Genomic DNA, 6229 nt, shown 5'->3' with positions numbered 1-6229 from the left:
GTTTTTTTTCCCAGGGAAAAGAGCCGATGTTTGCGCTCCGAATCCTGTGGCCCTGAGCCGGCAGCTGACGGCAAAAAATCCGAACATTGAAGGATAAGTCCCAGACAGGAGCTGCCCCCACCTCATACTTCTGCTGCCCTGAGAGTCCAAAAAGAGCTCTACAAACTGACATCAGGAACCTGGACTGGTGAGTTTTCTTTCCCAGGGAAAAGAGGCGATGTTTGCGCTCCGACTCCTGTGGCCCTGAGCGGGCAGCTGAGTGCAAAAAATCCGAACATCGAAGGATAAGTCCCAGACAGGAGCTGCCCCCACCTCATACTTGTGCTGCCCTGACAGTCCCAGGGGAGCCCTACAAACTGACATCAGGAACCTGGACTGGTGAGTTTTTTTTCCCAGGGAAAAGAGCCGATGTTTGCGCTCCGAGTCCTGTGGCCCTGAGCCGGCAGCTGACCGCAAAAAATCCGAACATCGAAGGATAAGTCCCAGACAGGAGCTGCCCCCACCTCATACTTGTGCTGCCCTGAGAGTCCAAAAAGAGCTCTACAAACTGACATCAGGAACCTGGACTGGTGAGTTTTCTTTCCCAGGGAAAAGAGCCGATGTTTGCGCTCCGAGTCCTGTGGCCCTGAGCGGGCAGCTGAGTGCAAAAAATCGGAACATCGAAGGATAAGTCCCAGACAGGAGCTGCCCCCACCTCATACTTGTGCTGCCCTGACAGTCCCAGGGGAGCCCTACAAACTGACATCAGGAACCTGGACTGGTGAGTTTTCTTTCCCAGGGAAAAGAGCCGATGTTTGCGCTCCGAGTCCTGTGGCCCTGAGCGGGCAGCTGACTGCAAAAAATCCGAACATCGAAGGATAAGTCCCAGACAGGAGCTGCCCCCACCTCATACTTGTGCTGCCCTGAGAGTCCAAAAAGAGCTCTACAAACTGACATCAGGAACCTGGACTGGTGAGTTTTCTTTCCCAGGGAAAAGAGACGATGTTTGCGCTCCGAGTCCTGTGGCCCTGAGCGGGCAGCTGACTGCAAAAAATCCGAATATCGAAGGATAAGTCCCAGACAGGAGCTGCCCCCACCTCATACTTGTGCTGCTCTGACAGTCCCAGGGGAGCCCTACAAACTGACATCAGGAACCTGGACTGGTGAGTTTTCTTTCCCAGGGAAAAGAGCCGATGTTTGCGCTCCGAGTCCTGTGGCCCTGAGCCGGCAGCTGACTGCAAAAAATCCGAACATCGAAGGATAAGTCCCAGACAGGAGCTGCCCCCACCTCATACTTGTGCTGCCCTGACAGTCCCAGGGGAGCCCTACAAACTGACATCAGGAACCTGGACTGGTGAGTTTTCTTTCCCAGGGAAAAGAGCCGATGTTTGCGCTCCAAGTCCTGTGGCCCTGAGCCGATAGCTGACTGCAAAAAATCTGAACATCGAAGGATAAGTCCCAGACAGGAGCTGCCCCCACCTCATACTTGTGCTGCCCTGACAGTCCCAGGGGAGCCCTACAAACTGACATCAGGAACCTGGACTGGTGAGTTTTTTTTCCCAGGGAAAAGAGCCGATGTTTGCGCTCCGAATCCTGTGGCCCTGAGCCGGCAGCTGAGTGCAAAAAATCCGAACATCGAAGGATAAGTCCCAGACAGGAGCTGCCCCCACCTCATACTTGTGCTGCCCTGACAGTCCAAAAAGAGCTCTACAAACTGACATCAGGAACCTGGACTGGTGAGTTTTCTTTCCCAGGGAAAAGAGCCGATGTTTGCGCTCCGAGTCCTGTGGCCCTGAGCCGGCAGCTGACCGCAAAAAATCCGAACATCGAAGGATAAGTCCCAGACAGGAGCTGCCCCCACCTCATACTTCTGCTGCCCTGAGAGTCCAAAAAGAGCTCTACAAACTGACATCAGGAACCTGGACTGGTGAGTTTTCTTTCCCAGGGAAAAGAGCCGATGTTTGCGCTCCGAGTCCTGTGGCCCTGAGCGGGCAGCTGAGTGCAAAAAATCGGAACATCGAAGGATAAGTCCCAGACAGGAGCTGCCCCCACCTCATACTTGTGCTGCCCTGACAGTCCCAGGGGAGCCCTACAAACTGACATCAGGAACCTGGACTGGTGAGTTTTCTTTCCCAGGGAAAAGAGCCGATGTTTGCGCTCCGAGTCCTGTGGCCCTGAGCGGGCAGCTGACTGCAAAAATCCGAACATCGAAGGATAAGTCCCAGACAGGAGCTGCCCCCACCTCATACTTGTGCTGCCCTGAGAGTCCAAAAAGAGCTCTACAAACTGACATCAGGAACCTGGACTGGTGAGTTTTCTTTCCCAGGGAAAAGAGCCGATGTTTGCGCTCCGAGTCCTGTGGCCCTGAGCGGGCAGCTGACTGCAAAAAATCCGAATATCGAAGGATAAGTCCCAGACAGGAGCTGCCCCCACCTCATACTTGTGCTGCTCTGACAGTCCCAGGGGAGCCCTACAAACTGACATCAGGAACCTGGACTGGTGAGTTTTCTTTCCCAGGGAAAAGAGCCGATGTTTGCGCTCCGAGTCCTGTGGCCCTGAGCCGGCAGCTGAGTGCAAAAAATCCGAACATCGAAGGATAAGTCCCAGACAGGAGCTGCCCCCACCTCATACTTCTGCTGCCCTGAGAGTCCACAAAGAGCTCTACAAACTGACATCAGGAACCTGGACTGGTGAGTTTTCTTTCCCAGGGAAAAGAGCCGATGTTTGCGCTCCAAGTCCTGTGGCCCTGAGCCGGCAGCTGACCGCAAAAAATCGGAACATCGAAGGATAAGTCCCAGACAGGATCTGCCCCCACCTCATACTTGTGCTACCCTGACAGTCCCAGGGGAGCCCTACAAACTGACATCAGGAACCTGGACTGGTGAGTTTTTTTTCCCAGGGAAAAGAGCCGATGTTTGCGCTCCGAGTCCTGTGGCCCTGAACCGGCAGCTGAGTGCAAAAAATCCGAACATCGAAGGATAAGTCCCAGACAGGAGCTGCCCCCACCTCATACTTGTGCTGCCCTGAGAGTCCAAAAAGAGCTCTACAAACTGACATCAGGAACCTGGACTGGTGAGTTTTCTTTCCCAGGGAAAAGAGCCGATGTTTGTGCTCCGACTCCTGTGGCCCTGAGCGGGCAGCTGAGTGCAAAAAATCCGAACATCGAAGGATAAGTCCCAGACAGGAGCTGCCCCCACCTCATACTTGTGCTGCCCTGACAGTCCCAGGGGAGCCCTACAAACTGACATCAGGAACCTGGACTGGTGAGTTTTTTTTCCCAGGGAAAAGAGCCGATGTTTGCGCTCCGAGTCCTGTGGCCCTGAGCTGGCAGCTGACCGCAAAAAATCCGAACATCGAAGGATAAGTCCCAGACAGGAGCTGCCCCCACCTCATACTTGTGCTGCCCTGAGAGTCCAAAAAGAGCTCTACAAACTGACATCAGGAACCTGGACTGGTGAGTTTTCTTTCCCAGGGAAAAGAGCCGATGTTTGCGCTCCGAGTCCTGTGGCCCTGAGCCGGCAGCTGACTGCAAAAAATCCGAACATCGAAGGATAAGTCCCAGACAGGAGCTGCCCCCACCTCATACTTGTGCTGCCCTGACAGTCCCAGGGGAGCCCTACAAACTGACATCAGGAACCTGGACTGGTGAGTTTTTTTTCCCAGGGAAAAGAGCCGATGTTTGCGCTCCGAATCCTGTAGCCCTGAGCCGGCAGCTGACCGCAAAAAATCCGAACATCGAAGGATAAGTCCCAGACAGGAGCTGCCCCCACCTCATACTTCTGCTGCCCTGACAGTCCAAAAAGAGCTCTACAAACTGACATCAGGAACCTGGACTGGTGAGTTTTCTTTCCCAGGGAAAAGAGCCGATGTTTGCGCTCCGAGTCCTGTGGCCCTGAGCGGGCAGCTGACTGCAAAAAATCCGAATATCGAAGGATAAGTCCCAGACAGGAGCTGCCCCCACCTCATACTTGTGCTGCTCTGACAGTCCCAGGGGAGCCCTACAAACTGACATCAGGAACCTGGACTGGTGAGTTTTCTTTCCCAGGGAAAAGAGCCGATGTTTGCGCTCCGAGTCCTGTGGCCCTGAGCCGGCAGCTGAGTGCAAAAAATCCGAACATCGAAGGATAAGTCCCAGACAGGAGCTGCCCCCACCTCATACTTCTGCTGCCCTGAGAGTCCAAAAAGAGCTCTACAAACTGACATCAGGAACCTGGACTGGTGAGTCTTCTTTCCCAGGGAAAAGAGCCGATGTTTGCGCTCCAAGTCCTGTGGCCCTGAGCCGGCAGCTGACCGCAAAAAATCGGAACATCGAAGGATAAGTCCCAGACAGGATCTGCCCCCACCTCATACTTGTGCTACCCTGACAGTCCCAGGGGAGCCCTACAAACTGACATCAGGAACCTGGACTGGTGAGTTTTTTTTCCCAGGGAAAAGAGCCGATGTTTGCGCTCCGAGTCCTGTGGCCCTGAGCCGGCAGCTGAGTGCAAAAAATCCGAACATCGAAGGATAAGTCCCAGACAGGAGCTGCCCCCACCTCATACTTCTGCTGCCCTGAGAGTCCAAAAAGAGCTCTACAAACTGACATCAGGAACCTGGACTGGTGAGTTTTCTTTCCCAGGGAAAAGAGCCTATGTTTGCGCTCCGACTCCTGTGGCCCTGAGCGGGCAGCTGAGTGCAAAAAATCCGAACATCGAAGGATAAGTCCCAGACAGGAGCTGCCCCCACCTCATACTTGTGCTGCCCTGACAGTCCCAGGGGAGCCCTACAAACTGACATCAGGAACCTGGACTGGTGAGTTTTTTTTCACAGGGAAAAGAGCCGATGTTTGCGCTCCGAGTCCTGTGGCCCTGAGCTGGCAGCTGACCGCAAAAAATCCGAACATCGAAGGATAAGTCCCAGACAGGAGCTGCCCCCACCTCATACTTGTGCTGCCCTGAGAGTCCAAAAAGAGCTCTACAAACTGACATCAGGAACCTGGACTGGTGAGTTTTCTTTCCCAGGGAAAAGAGCCGATGTTTGCGCTCCGAGTCCTGTGGCCCTGAGCCGGCAGCTGACTGCAAAAAATCTGAACATCGAAGGATAAGTCCCAGACAGGAGCTGCCCCCACCTCATACTTGTGCTGCCCTGACAGTCCCAGGGGAGCCCTACAAACTGACATCAGGAACCTGGACTGGTGAGTTTTTTTTCCCAGGGAAAAGAGCCGATGTTTGCGCACCGAATCCTGTGGCCCTGAGCCGGCAGCTGACCGCAAAAAATCCGAACATCGAAGGATAAGTCCCAGACAGGAGCTGCCCCCACCTCATACTTCTGCTGCCCTGAGAGTCCAAAAAGAGCTCTACAAACTGACATCAGGAACCTGGACTGGTGAGTTTTCTTTCCCAGGGAAAAGAGCCGATGTTTGCGCTCCGAGTCCTGTAGCCCTGAGCGGGCAGCTGAGTGCAAAAAATCCGAACATCGAAGGATAAGTCCCAGACAGGAGCTGCCCCCACCTCATACTTGTGCTACCCTGACAGTCCCAGGGGAGCCCTACAAACTGACATCAGGAACCTGGACTGGTGAGTTTTTTTTCCCAGGGAAAAGAGCCGATGTTTGCGCTCCGAGTCCTGTCGCCCTGAGCCGGCAGCTGACCGCAAAAAATCTGAACATCGAAGGATAAGTCCCAGACAGGAGCTGCCCCCACCTCATACTTGTGCTGCCCTGACAGTCCCAGGGGAGCCCTACAAACTGACATCAGGAACCTGGACTGGTGAGTTTTCTTTCCCAGGGAAAAGAGCCGATGTTTGCGCTCCGAGTCCTGTGGCCCTGAGCCGGCAGCTGACCGCAAAAAATCCGAACATCGAAGGATAAGTCCCAGACAGGAGCTGCCCCCACCTCATACTTGTGCTGCCCTGAGAGTCCAAAAAGAGCTCTACAAACTGACATCAGGAACCTGGACTGGTGAGTTTTCTTTCCCAGGGAAAAGAGCCGATGTTTGCGCTCCGACTCCTGTGGCCCTGAGCGGGCAGCTGAGTGCAAAAAATCCGAACATCGAAGGATAAGTCCCAGACAGGAGCTGCCCCCACCTCATACTTGTGCTGCCCTGACAGTCCCAGGGGAGCCCTACAAACTGACATCAGGAACCTGGACTGGTGAGTTTTTTTTCCCAGGGAAAAGAGCTGATGTTTGCGCTCCGAGTCCTGTGGCCCTGAGCCGGCAGCTGACCGCAAAAAATCCGAACATCGAAGGATAAGTCCCAGACAGGAGCTGCCCC

The sequence above is a fragment of the Taeniopygia guttata genome, chromosome 33 (genome assembly GCF_048771995.1).
Source record: "Taeniopygia guttata chromosome 33, bTaeGut7.mat, whole genome shotgun sequence".
NCBI classification, from domain to species: domain Eukaryota; kingdom Metazoa; phylum Chordata; class Aves; order Passeriformes; family Estrildidae; genus Taeniopygia; species Taeniopygia guttata.
This window is presented reverse-complemented; position numbering follows the sequence as displayed.